Raw genomic sequence first — 14,099 nt, forward strand, 5'->3', positions numbered from 1 at the left:
TGGCCGGGAGATTGTTCAAGGGAAGTGGTGAGTATTGTCTGGGGTATTTCTGAGCTGTGTTCATCACAGATAATGATCATGGCATTTTCTGTGCTCTGCTTAGTGGCTGACTTAACACCTACAATCAATGTTTTGAAAGCAATGCTTCCAAGGGTTAACTGAAGGTTTCATTTCCACTTTTTGCAATAGTCACTGAAGATCAACTGTTTTCAGGAATATTGTAGCCAAGAAACCAACAAATAGGTTTGCTAAAATGTTTCCATGCAGAAAACAGAAAAATGAGCAGAATAAAGTTCAAATTGATGCCAATAAACTGTATTTAGTACAGTACAGTCTGTTTCACATAGCTGTGCTCAGAGGTGAGGAAAACATTTTTCTCAATTTGGTCTCAGAAAACTGTCAGGAAACTTCTAAGAACTCCCTATAACAGAGTGAGCTTAAAACAGCAGGGATATACAGCTCCATTTAAGTACTTTATAGCAAAGAAATAAGGGACCATATGGAAGTTGCTTACTACAGAAGGTATTCCCTTTCCATATGTGGCGAGTTACAAATTCAAAGCAAAAAGTTGCATGAAATGGAGCTGCAACTCTATATCTAAGCATGTAACTCAATTATAAACTGGTATCTTGGCCATTGGCCACAATACAAGAAATTTCCAATTAATCAGTTTAAAAAAAGAATTCAAATTTAAAAAATGAAAAGTAAAAATTCAAGACAAGCCCTTAATTACAACCTAATGACAACATACAAATTCATTTTTCTGAAAAATTGTTGCTAGAGAGTACTTTACCCTTCTAGTTACGACAGTAAAAGATTGTTGATGTATGAATGGGGAGGGGTGAGACCAACATTTTTTACTCAGTCGACAGTCTAGTTTTTGTAGCTTTTCTTGATCTGAACAATTTTTCTTTTCAGAATGGAATCTACCTAAGCCTCTTACCTTATAACATAGCTAGAAGAAGCTAAATTAAGAAGCAACAGGAATGAACAAATGCTCGTACAATGAAAAAGCAAATAAATCTTCGATCATGCAAAATAAGGTTTGTGAAGAAATAAGGATTTACCTTGCACCTTTCTACCCACGCTTATTAGTTTCATTCCTTTTTAAAGCAGGACATGCGTAAAAGAGACAAAGTCAAACTACAGCTACAACCTGTATTTAACAACCCAGTGTCAAAAAAAAAAAAAAAAAAAAAAATCAGAAACACATGTGAAATCATGGATGTTTTTGGATTTACAGATGTCCATTACAGTAAATTTAAAAAAGAAAATGCTTACCACCAGCAGAGTCCAGTCTGCACCAGAGAAGGTTCAAAACTTTACGCTGTGAATTGAGGCTGAAGAAAAATTCATTACTAAATTAGCTCAGCTGAACTTAAGATAGCCTAGTAGGAGACTCTCCTTTCTACCTGTTAATTTAGACAGTGAGTTCTCTCTAGCCCCACAGCCATCTGCAGCTCTTTAAGCTGTCATATTTGGTTTGATTGAAATGTTCACATAGTAAATAAAAAAAGAAAAATCTGGAACTTTGAGGCAGCAGGAATCTTATTGACAAGTTTTGTAAAAATCTAACCTATTAAAAAAAAAAAGCTACAAAATGAAACCAGTTTAAAAACATTTGGACGGGGTAGGTTTTATTGAATCATGGATTGTGTAGTAACTGGTTTACAAAGGTCAGCCGACTGTGTTATCCAAGACAATTACAAATGTCACCCCAACACATTTATAATCTGAGTCTTTTGTAGTATTATTTGGAATCATCCTCCAAATAGTCACAAAACAATGAAGATTTTTCAAGTTGAATCATTATTCAAGCATTGCTGTCATCTTCCTAATGTCACCACACCAACCTGTCAGTACACTGTAATGGAACACATTTGTACAGCAGTTTATCAGAGTGCCTTGTACTGGAATACTGTAACTACCAGCAGTCTTGAAATGCTTTCTTGAGTCTGTATATTTGCTATGCCATTTTCACATTCAAAGAGCTCTGTGATAGGAAACCTGCTCCTGTGCTTATGGAAACATTCAGTAATTTTACCAAAACAACAAATGAAACAAAATACATACTCTCAGAGTAGAAACACAACTACACATAGTAAGGCATACATACTGTAACATCTGCCAATGCATCCAGCTAAAAAGCATAGAAGAGATACATGCTTTATGAAAAATCATGTCTTCTATTCTAATCTGTAAAATGATTATAAATTTGCATAAAAAATCTTGGTTTAAAAGGCAGGCAAGTTAATACCAGTATTTTTCTGCTCAGTAGAAATTCTAGGTTGATACTACTGTATTTGATTTCCCTTATGAAAAATATGGGACAGGAAAAGCAGTGGCTCCTCAGATCTACTACACAAGACAAATCATAATTCTGAAAAATCCCTGGGAATTTCAATTTTATATGGCTGCATGTCTTAGCTTTAAAAACATCTGAGGATTTATGATCCACTTGCAACGCAACAGTAAAATTGTGGGTGTATAGAAGCACTTCATAAAATCCTTGCATAAATTTTTACATGAATTTTTTTGCATAAATTAAAGAATGTGAAGTTAACAAAGCAAAACCTGGTAATATTAACAATGTTTTATTTCTCATTCTAGCATGACTTTTTTTCCCTTAAACAGCAGCATATGGCAAGTTCCTCTCTTTTTAATGGCACAAAGGGCTGATACTATGTTACTGAAGAATCCCATCCTGCAAATTATTATGTCCTATTACTTTCTTTCACAATGTACACAGGTAAAGGATCTCTTTTCTCCTCTCTATAACTTGCAATAATTTAGTAATAATTCTTTTAATCTAAACAATGACTACCATTTCACTGTAGTGTTAAATTCACAAAGTGCATAAAAATCTGACTTTGAAAGCTTTGTACTTTCAAAATATACACTATAATTCTGGTTATCTGTTGAACTCATATCTTTCTTTTAAACTAAAGTAAATTTAAATCTGTATCACCAATTATTATGACTACAATTTTTGTATCTATAAAACAAAGAAATAAGGAGCCTAATTCTTCTTCCACTGGGGCTTTTGATGTGAAACTCCACCAAATTCACCATGAATCTTTCCATTGGTTTCTCCAGAGTTTGATGCAGTTGTGAAACAACTGAGTCTATGGTGTATTGCATAAATATACACAGAGAAGTTTGATACAGAAAAGTTATTTCATACAAAGGCACGTATATCAAATGGTACCCACAAAGCCTGCTCATTACAACCCAGCCTTTCTGCAACTCCTTTCTGCAGCGGGTGTGTACTATTAGGAGATCTACACAGACTCAGAAAAAAAATTCTCCTTCCTTGTTTTATCTTCAATAACAAGAACGACATATGATGTGACAAGACCATGTCTTCTGATCACGTACTACTAAGTATTGTATATATTCCATACAATAAAAAGGAAGCGAAATATTTTTAACAAGAAAAATCATGTGACCATCATAATTAAAAAAATATCCTGCTATAAAAATGCTGGTTTCCTATAAAGCATCTTTCATCTGAACGTCTTAAAGCATTTTATCTACTATAATCCTACTGAAAATTTTCCCCTGCTTGAGGGGTAAGTTTTTATTGGATGATTAGCAGAGAAAACAGAGGAACAGGGGGATAACTTACAATTCTTAAAGTTGTATTTCATTACTGGCTCATCATGATCATCATGGCATACCATCTGCATCACATATATTTTAGCGTGTCACAAACACACTGCAGAATTATTGATGATAAACGCTGAAAAAACAGCACTCTTCCTCACACACGTATACATATGTGCATTTTCATGCCTATGGTGGTGCAGCACAAGTTTTGCTCCTCCAATGAAAACCTGGATGCAAGATCTGATTTTACATGCAACAGATGTAACAAAACTGCCATTGCCAGATAGTATCAGAAGACCGAAAGATAATCAGAGTGAGATAATTTGTGACTTGAGCCATCAAATATGTTTTCTTGCAATATGTGAAGCCAGGAGAGTTTTTGCAGAGCATTTGCAACCAGCAGAGTGGATAAAGCATGCAAAAGAACTAGAGTCAATTTTGGTACGATCAGTTGAACAGCTGATGTTCCTGCACACAGTGATCTCATCTCAAATGTCATTAAAAAAAGTAACATAAGAAGCTGTTCTCTTCCCTACCTTGCATTGTGTTTTTTTACAGGAAAGCAGAATTGCACAAAACAAAGTATTGATTCACATTCAGAAAGATTGAACTGGGGCATTTTATTCTCCCTCATCTGAGTTTCTCTTGGCCTACAAATCTATACCACCCAAGATCACAAATCACAATATTTGTTTTTCAGTGCATGTTATTTTTCATGCTGTATCAGGAACGCCTATCCACAGCTGGCTCCTCTAGTCCAGTTTTAATTTTTCTACCAAGGGATGGCCTAAAAGAGGGAGAGGTTGGTGGACTCTGAATGCATTTTTATTTTTCATAAATGCATTGTGCATTCTATATACTCTGTCCCATAATCCATCTCCCCGTTTCTTCCTTCTCCCTCTTCTAGTCTGGATGAATTCTCCACCAGCCCTAAACTAGTTCCGCTGGGGTTGCATACAACTGCCACTATTTGCTTTCACATTACTGGTGGAGCCAGAGTGCAGTGCAATTTAGTCACTCCCAGGAGATATACTGTTAAGAGAAGAAGATTTGCCAATATAAATTTGGAGGTATAAAAGAAGGTATTTCTGGGTTAAGAAATCTTGGATAGTTGTAGACAAGGATCAACTTGCCCTACCTCTTGGAGGCTATAATATTTTCCCAGCTCCCTCTCTATAGGGCCCAATAGCTAGCAGCTGCATTTGGCAAAAGCCTATCTTCCAGAGTCTGAATGTGGAAGAGTTTTGCTCATCTATCATGTTTATTATTATAAGATTTGGCAATAGCCACCACACTCTGTAACTATGTGAAATAAGGGATGTGTGAAGATTTAATGCTGAATGTCTAAATGCAGCTTGGAAATATATTTCTGCAAGAATAAACTTGCTTTTCAACCTAAAAGGTATAGAGTATACATTCCTTTAGGACAGTGATGAAAATGAACATAGAAATCTCCATGTTGACACGCTCAGATTGGTGCCACTATTTTGATCTAATCAGGAAAGGAAATGACTTACAAGACTTACAAGCAGGGGTCAACAGCTTCAGTGAAGCACCAGTCGGGGGTGTTTCCATGGCTGGACTCTCATGGCAGCATTCAGTCACATCTATAGCACCTTCTCAGTCCCCCAGCTGGTTAGAAAAAAGAAAGTCAAAGATCAAAGTAAGAAGAAAAAGGTTATAGTGAAAAAGTTGAAGAAAGGCTATTTTCTTCTTTTCTCATAAACTATTGATGACAAGTCTGCTTTGTTCCTTCATGGATTTCCACAGCACCTCCTACACAGTTCTTTTCTGGCTAAAAGATCACTCACTTCAATTGTTCCTTGTAGATCATTAATGCTTTTGCCTTCCAGAACTGTTTCCCCTTGGAAAATGCTGTCACCTTCTGATTATTGCCATTTATTGCCACTACACAAACCACTCATAGCCACCCAGGGAGAGCTTTTAATGCAAAAGACAAAGATGCAGGTGGGAAGTTCTTCTCACATGTCCAATTTTGGGAAAGTGGGAGAGAGTGACAAGAAGGAGCAGCCTCGGGCACACTTCCAGGTGGCTGGGTGCAGGTACGCCCTCCAGCCATATTTTGGCTTTGTGGAAGAGGAAAGTACCACTCAGGAAAGCCCAGAGAGTACCACTGTGCACCCTAGCAAGCTATCGCTGTTCCCTGTGGCAACACTAGTGCCCGTCTAGGACAAGGCAGGATGCCAGAGCCTCGCTGAGACGATATGCAGACCGTCACACCATCTAACTTTAGCCACCGAACTCAGGTGGCTGACAGTGAAAGTCAGTCTCACGAGGCTTCCCCTGTGGTTCACATCTTCCACGGGGCGATTCAGAGATAGAGACTAATTTAGGGATTGGTATTAGGGAATGTGAAAACACTCACACTTTTGGCCACTAAAGCTCATTAGGATTTTACCCACAGGTCTCTTCCAAGCAATGGCATGTCAGCAGCTTAGTGCCCCCCACACCACGACACAGCATTGACCTCAAATGCTGCTGAGGGCACTGTACCTCCGGGGCCACATCAAAGGGCTCTCCCCAGAACTCACTGAGGAGTTTTCTTTATAGTCTGCCCATCTGAAAAGTACAGTGGCATTAAAATGTATACACAGAATTTTTTTTAAACAAACAAAACCTCCAAGTCTGACAGGCAGGGGCAGAGATGGGATTAGGCAAACATCCTACACAGAAGGTTCCTCTTTCTGTCTGTCAGCTTTAAGTGCTTTCTCTTGCAGAACTATACAGTACTGAGCCGGAAACAGCTATTTAAAAAGTGATTATAGTGTGACATTTTTGTTTGACCTAACATCAAGCTGCGTGCAGCTTGAATGTCAGCAAAGTTATTTACTATAGGAACAGACAGGTCCTAGCACGCTTAAATGTGCGCGGTGTCTTAAATCTGCTTGCTGTCTCCACTCAGTGCACATGAATGACACTGAGGCCAAGATGCAAAGTACAGCGTTCCATAAGCTGGGATGATTGACTAATATGTTGGGTGGCACAATGCATTCAGCTAGAGGCTCCCAGGGAGGAGGACAAAATAATGGATAATTAAAGTCAATCTCAGGTTAGAAAGCACAGGCCCGTGCAAAAGGTTTCCTTGGATTAGCAAGAGAATGCCAATGGACCTGTTTCTTCCTCGGATGTTTGAGGAGGTCAAACATTTGGACAAAAATAACAAGTTTTTTTTGTTTGTTTGTTTGTTTGTTTTTGCCAGTGCATGAGATGCATCAGCCACATGAGACAGGAAGGACCACAGCCCTGAGCTAGTGCTACAGTTTGCGCCTACAGCAGTCTCCTTCAAGCTCGCAGCCTCTGCAGTACAGCCCGGTGACCTCAGGACTCTGGACACACAGGGATGACAGAGCCAACTCACGCCGACCAGTTGAGGCTGCCACGTGGGGTCACCAAGGGGAAGAGAGGCTTCAGAGATGTATCACCAGTGTGTAAAATAACAGCCGAGCAGCGGGGGAGCAGGAGGCGGCAGCTCATTATGTGCATCTCTTAGTGTGTGAGAACCAACAGGAATGATGTGGGTCAACATCCTGCAAAAATGTATAAGCATATACAGTTATAAAGTTATATATAAGTTGGCTTATCATGAGCTCTCCCCGGAAGACAATGAACTAGTTTACAATGGACAAAGACAAGTATGCTTAGAGGTCCTTAATGGGACTACAGCCATACAGTTGGACAGTGTTCCAATCTGATTTTCTTTTCAGAGCCCAGAATAACAAACAAATCAGTGTGCCTTTATTTTGAAAAATATTGCTCACAGTAATAAGGGTGGGTGGGGGAACTCAAAAGGAAGCAGAGCTGGGATAAAACTTCCATTTTGTTCTTTCTTGTATGTTAGAAAAAAATTTACATTATAATTCAGAGTGCCTTTGTGGGTTTATTTTTCTTTACATTGTTACATGCCTGATCACATCTGATTTTGGAAGCCAAGCAGAGTCTGAGTTGGCTGGCATTTGGGAGACTGTTGAAAATGCAGTAGACTTTGGACAGGATATGTATTCTCATTATATGAATATACGGTGCCTAACAGCATGATTTTTTTGTGTGTGAACAAGAACACTCACAGTTTTCCATACTTCAAAATACTGCCCTGCACCAGATACTGACCGAAAATAACAGCATGAGTCTTAAGTGAGCGTGTTTCAAATGAAAAAAAAGGAATGCTTGTGAATACTAGTTACTATTCTCCAAAGAGCACAGAAAAACCCTTTGAGCAAACTGATCATCAGGTCATTAGAGATAGGAAAGAAATTCTTTAATTTCTGTCTGTTTGCTATTTACTTTACTAAGTGCTGACAGTGGCAGGGGACTGTGAAAATCCCTTCAAAATTTATTTAAGTATAATAAGTGTAAACAATATAAGCTTTCTAATAGAAAAGATATGAGGGGCAGACATTTTTCATTTTCATTTTATTTGGGGTTCCCTGTTGTTTTTGGTGTTTTCAGTAACAAAGGGCTTAATTATCATATAAAGGTTCCTTACTTCTTGCTTTATCTTAGAAAATTCCAGAAGATCAAGTCTGGCCTTCTATGATTTTGCTTGGAGGCTCCCAAGCAAGAGTTAAAACTTTAACAAAAGTTTCCTTTATTAAAAATGTTAATTAATCATTCAAGTTAAACAAGTATCACTGAAAGAATAACAAATGTGACTGAAACTCCCTTCCTCTCTTGCTTTCTTATCAAATATCATCAGTGGGTACCTCTCTGATCCTGAGCGGGTCTTGCAGCTCAGAGGGAACACCATTTTTTTGTCCAAAAAAATTTAAAAAGGCAAAAAAGAATGTAAATGTGCTACAAAGACAGATAATGAACACAAAAAAAGATATTTGGGTATCTTTCTTCCACCTTTAAAATGAAACAGATAAGACACCACAAAGAAAGGCAAGCTTCATATAACTATAAGCCTTTCCCAGGTAGATTTATGCAGTTTTCTAGCTTTTCTTTGCTATATCAAAACGCAAGGGATTTCTAAATCCTTATTTGGATGCATCCCCTAACAGCAGAGAGAAACTGACAATTACTGAAGCAAGGCAAGTTGTTTTCAGTTTAGCAGTTTTTTTCTAAGCCAGGCTTGTGGTTTCATTTAGAGTCTGAATGCTTCCATTCTCCAAGAAGCCCAGTGGCTTTTCAATAGCAGAAGATCAAATGATGTTAATCGGGCAGTGTGGCCTAATCCTCTAGTTCAGCTGCCTTTTTACATTAGAAATGTCCTGCTCATGTAAGATTGATTTGCTCTTAAATTGACTTTTTTTGTTAAATGTACTATTCTGAAGTTCTACTCCTGGCTCTGCAGATCTGATACTTCTACTTAACTAAGAAAAGGCTACTTTTTCTTCTTTTTGTAATTCTAGAAAGGCAAGTGTTAAGGGTTCTGACAAGAAATCTCTTGTTCATCATAGAAAGCCAAAGATGTTATGCAACAGCAATAAGAAGAGCATTTTCCTTTTTGGTAGTGATCCTACAAGGTTAGCTACACTTAATGAATATACTATAGTTAGTTATTGTCAACTACAGGAAGACTATCCTAAGCACAATTTCTCCTCAGCCTTCTGATGTACCTTCCATTGATATTCACAAATAAATAAATGGTCTTCCATCAAAGACCAAAACAATCTGCTCACCTTTTTTGTTCCTTTTTGTTCTCTTTTTCTGATGTGGTGACTCTGGTGCACCGCACTGTATGACAGGCCTCTGCATGTGTTACAGGGGGTAGGCCAGGAACAGCGGTGCTACCCTGCCGCTAGGAAAGGCCAGTGTGACCAGTGCTCCTCTGCAATATCTCTGCCTCCCTCAACTCTGTGCATCTGCAGGTAGATCGCAGACTGCAGCCGCACCTGATCTGTAGGCTCACAGGAGGGGAAAGAACTTGTTACTCCATAAATGACTGACAGCTTACGCAGTGCTGCTGAGATTGCCTCATGCAGGCACGAGGAAGGGGTCAGCTGGGCGACCCTCACACACAGTCTGTCAAACTTGGTAGGTTTTCTGACACTGTTATGCTGGAAGAGCTCCTGAGCTCTATGAGCATGAGTGGACAGACTGTCAGCACTAGTTGTGTCTACTGACCTTCACGGCAGCTCCCATCAATGAAGGTCAAATGAGGGAATCCCAGCAATCTATAGACCACATGCATTTAATTGTATTACCAGTTCTCATTCACACATTTGGAACTAAAACTCTGAAAAGCCTAAAGACAGGCATTTCTCCTACAGGCAACACATACATGTCTGAATTTTTGCACAAATCCAATGGCTAGACTCTCCTGAAGCACTAAGTTTTCTGGCCACATACAGTCTTCAGTGTTAATGACTACAGCACAAATGAAGTTTCACTCACCTCTAGGCTGGATTTGGTGACTATTTACAGTCAATAACCAGCCAACATATGTGACAGGTACTTTCTACACGGGTACTTTCTACGCTTTAAATCTTAACCTTCTCCATATGAACCTTGCCTGCTTGAACTGCAGAGGAAGTCATGATAAAAGATGTACAGCCCTTGGCACAGACATCGGTGAATGGTACCTATCTCAGCTGCACTGACACTGCCTGTGCAAGGCAGCTCAGAGCAGTCTGGGCATAAGAACATATAGCCTAACATCCGTGAGGTGTATGACAGAGGGGAAGGAGCCACATGGCATACACATGCAAGACCGAGTGTCCCTGGTGTTTGCTCTTTCTGCATCACTACAGAGGATTATTGCACAAGCAGATTTACACTAGCTACTTCTACCTTGTTGCTAATATTGCCTCATGTAAAGGAAGATATAACATGGTTTGGAGAAATAAAATGAGCATTTACAGTCTCTGGCAAGTGCTCATCTTTTTTTCTCTTACACAGGACACAGGGGCTATTGTTCCTGCCTATTGAATCTGCAATATGTAATCACTTTGCTATATACTGTGAGCCACACTTTTTTTTTCTGTCCGATGATAGCAAATGAATCCAGTCAATTAATTACTTTTTCCAAAGATATTTCACTGACACAAGGTTTGGTGTGTCCATATTAGCAGAACATGTAAGAGTTTTAGAAATAGCCAGTGTTGTTATTGGCACTACACAAACCACAAGCTGATTAAGTTCCACCTTAAAAGTAGTTAAGGGTTCTGTCCCCAGTCACCTGGGCTCTGTAGAGATGACTTTCATATTATTGTGCCAAGTGTGTAAAACAACCCCTTTCCCTCAGCGCTATTTTGTTAAAGAAACTAAAACATAATTTAAACATGGCATTTGGTAACGGCAAATGTGTTTGAAGTAGAGATTTGTGGGCAGAGAGCGCCATCTCCTGCTACTAAATATGATTACTCAGCAGTAGCAAGATATGTAATTTAGTATTTCTCCATTGGAATTTCCAGCTGCTACAGCAAAAGGTGTAGCAAAAAGCCACCTTAGCTTGACGAATGATTGAGACTTAAGCCTTAACATTATCTTAATATCCTATAGAGAGACTTTGCAAATCCCTGCTAACATTTCTGAATTAAATTAGAAAAACTGATTATAATTACAAGGAGCTGGGATCCCAGATTTGTTTCTGTTGTTGGGCTCTTCAGTCAAGAATAAAAACACCTCATATTTTAAAAGAGCTACATTATTGTCCTCTGGCCCTCCAGAGATTTAAGTATGTATTTAACACTACATATGGTGCACATGTTAAGCACTTGGAAATATTCACACATAGTTATACCTCTAGTACTGTCCCAGAATGACTGAGTAAAAAGCTAATGTAAGTAAGCAATTTTGTTTGCATACAGGTGGTAAAGAATAGTTGTATTAAGGGCAAATGTATCTCACACACATATTTTATCCCACATATATTGTACCTATGTTTTAATGAGCACTTTTGAAGAAATCTATTACACACTGAAAAAAGTAAACCAAGACATTATTTCTAGCAGAAGCCTGAGAAATTTCCTCCACCAATATGCTAAATGATGTTGGCACGCTCTGCATACTGTTACCTAGCAGCATTCTGCTCTGCTTAATGCCATTAGAAACCTCAGGTCTCCTGAGCGTTCACAGCTCCAAAGGATTCAAATGGAGCAGAGATATTAAGTACATTACAAAATCAAATTGTGTATGCTAAAAGCACACAGAAAACCTTCAGGGTGTAAGCCACAAAGAGATGATATGCTAGTTTTGAATGCATTTACTAAACTTAGTGGACAGCTACAGGGGGGCCTGTGAGCCCAGTCTCTTTAATGACAAAAAGAATCTGTTCCAGAAATGTACCTTAATGACACAGGCAGCAAGAAATTATTACACGATATAACTGAAAATCATACCTCCTCATATATTCTGTACAAGACTTACCCATGTGAGAGAATTGTTAAAGAGTCTGCAATAAACAAAGTTACTGGATTTAAAGGGGAATATATACACTAAAAATCTATATTGAATAGAAGCCCTCATGAATGTTTAAAAGAGAAGATGTCTGCTACTAGCTAGCTTTAAAAATAGCACTGTTGAATAAGATTCATTATCTTACTAATATAGAAATTATTAAATTATTTTATGCTATTTCTGTGATAGTCTGAGTTTAGAAAGTACTTGACCACTTTTCACAAAACCAGAAGGATTGTTTTTGGCCACAGAGACTGCAAGATACAGGAAAAAAATTTATGAAAATATAGTAGAAAGAGACATGTAAAGGACAAAAAGATAATCAAGAACAGTCAGCATGGATTTACCAAGGACAGATCATACTTGAGCAACCCAGTCGCATCCTGCAATGAAACAGCTGACCACATGGACAAGGGGACAGCAGTGGACATAATAAATCTTGATTTTAGTAGGGCTTTTGAAATCATTTCCCACATTTTCACTTGGAAGCCGAGGAAATATGGCCTGAATGAGCTGGCTGTTTAGACGGATTAAAAACTGTGTACTCTGTTGGGCTTAGCGGGTAGCGATTGAGGCCTTAGTATCTGCCTGAAGGCCAGTAACAAGCAGAGCGCCCTAGGGGTTGATACAGGGCCTGTATGGTTCATTATCTTCTTCAAAAAGCTTGATGATGGGACAGGAGGCACCCTCAACGTATTTAAAGATAATACTAAGTTAGGGAGAGTGGCTGACACGCCAGATGGTGGAGCTTCAGATCAGAGGCACCTTGAGAAACTTAAGGATTGGGCTGACAGAAGCCTTAACAGGTACAACAAGTAGAAATGCAAACAAGGAGAAATGCAAAGCCCTGCACTTGGGGCAGAGCAAACTCTTCCATCAATACCGGCTGCAGAGACTGGCTAGGTAGCAGCCTTCCTGAAAAGGACCTGCGGTTATGGTGAAAGGCAAGTCCAATATGAGCAACCAGTGTGCTCTCATCCCAAATAAGGCAAATCACGTACAAGGCTACATTAGAAGGAGCATGCCCCCCCCTGCTTGGGACTTGTGAGGCCTTGCCTAAAATACAGAGTCCAGTTTTGTGCTCCCCAGTTCAAGAGGAGGGGCTCCAGTAAAGGGCTACCAAGATGATTTGGATCTAGATCATATAACCTGGGAAAAGAGGTTGAGGGAGCTAGGGCTGTCTTGTCTTTTGAAGAGTCTGAGGGGTGGCCTAATTGTAGCCTACAGCTACTTGAAGGGTGGTTACAAACACGACAGAGCCAAATACTTCTTTGTAGTGGCAGACAATATAACACGAAGCAATGACCAGAAACTGCGGCTTGGGAGGTCCAGAGAGGACATTACGAAAAAAAATTGTTTATTTGGACTTGCAGAAGATGTGAAATTTTCATCTTTGGATGGTTTCAAGAGTTGTGAAGACAAAGCCACAGCAGATCTGACTTACTTCACTGATAGTCCCACTTTGAGTGGGAGTCTAGACTAGGCAACTTCCAGAGGTCCCTTTCCAATCAGCATTTTTGTGAAACAACTGTAACACTGATGACTTTCCTGCTCTATGATCCTTGCTTATTGCGTGAGGATAGCTTTTAAATGGTCACCAAAATGCTGTGCCTGGATCTATTATTAACTCAGAAATATTGTTTAAGTATACACATGAGCAAAAATAAAAAATACTCTGCCATTTGCTGATATCTGGCAAACTGCAGATGTTCTTTTCTGAAAATCAAAAATTTGTTGCCACACTTAAACCATTAAATGGTATTTCAGTTGGCAATAAAAAAATAGCAAAGAAATGCAATGTATTGTGAAAAGCTACCAATTGCAAAGTAATTTAGTGTGTTACTTATTTCAAGCTGTAAAAGTGATAAGAAGTGCCTGTAGCCAGACGCCAGGGGACCCTAAACTAATTTAAACCTCGGAGTGCAGCAACTGAGATAACCACTCTCTCTTCCCTGAATAATTATAGGAGCTTGTTCCATTTCCTATGTTTTTTTTTTTTAAAGCATGCTAAATGATATGATCACTTTTAACCTAATTATGAGATACTCACAGAGAAGGCCCCAACAGCAATTTATTTTTGTAGTTGCCTGTATCAACAAGAGCCCAGCTTCCACTTCTCTCGATATCAT

The 14,099-nt window shown here is 39.0% G+C and overlaps 1 long non-coding RNA gene across 2 annotated transcripts in view; it reads right to left on the reverse strand.

Annotated features, from left to right (window-relative positions):
- LOC106498011 (uncharacterized) overlaps window positions 1-7,143 on the reverse strand; it is a 64,876-nt gene extending 57,733 nt beyond the window's left edge. The window contains exons 1-3 of one of the 2 annotated variants that reach the window (XR_001294884.2): window positions 6,989-7,143; window positions 5,127-5,241; window positions 1,639-1,864 (exon numbers count right to left, since the gene is read on the reverse strand). This is a non-coding gene — a long non-coding RNA (uncharacterized lncRNA). Of the gene's footprint in view, window positions 1-1,638; window positions 1,865-5,126; window positions 5,242-6,988 lie in introns of those variants that run through there. The other variant, XR_001294885.2, reaches the window with a different exon arrangement.
- Between the last annotated feature and the right edge of the window lie 6,956 nt (window positions 7,144-14,099).

The sequence above is a fragment of the Apteryx mantelli genome, chromosome 3 (assembly GCF_036417845.1).
Source record: "Apteryx mantelli isolate bAptMan1 chromosome 3, bAptMan1.hap1, whole genome shotgun sequence".
Taxonomy (NCBI): Eukaryota; Metazoa; Chordata; class Aves; order Apterygiformes; family Apterygidae; genus Apteryx; species Apteryx mantelli.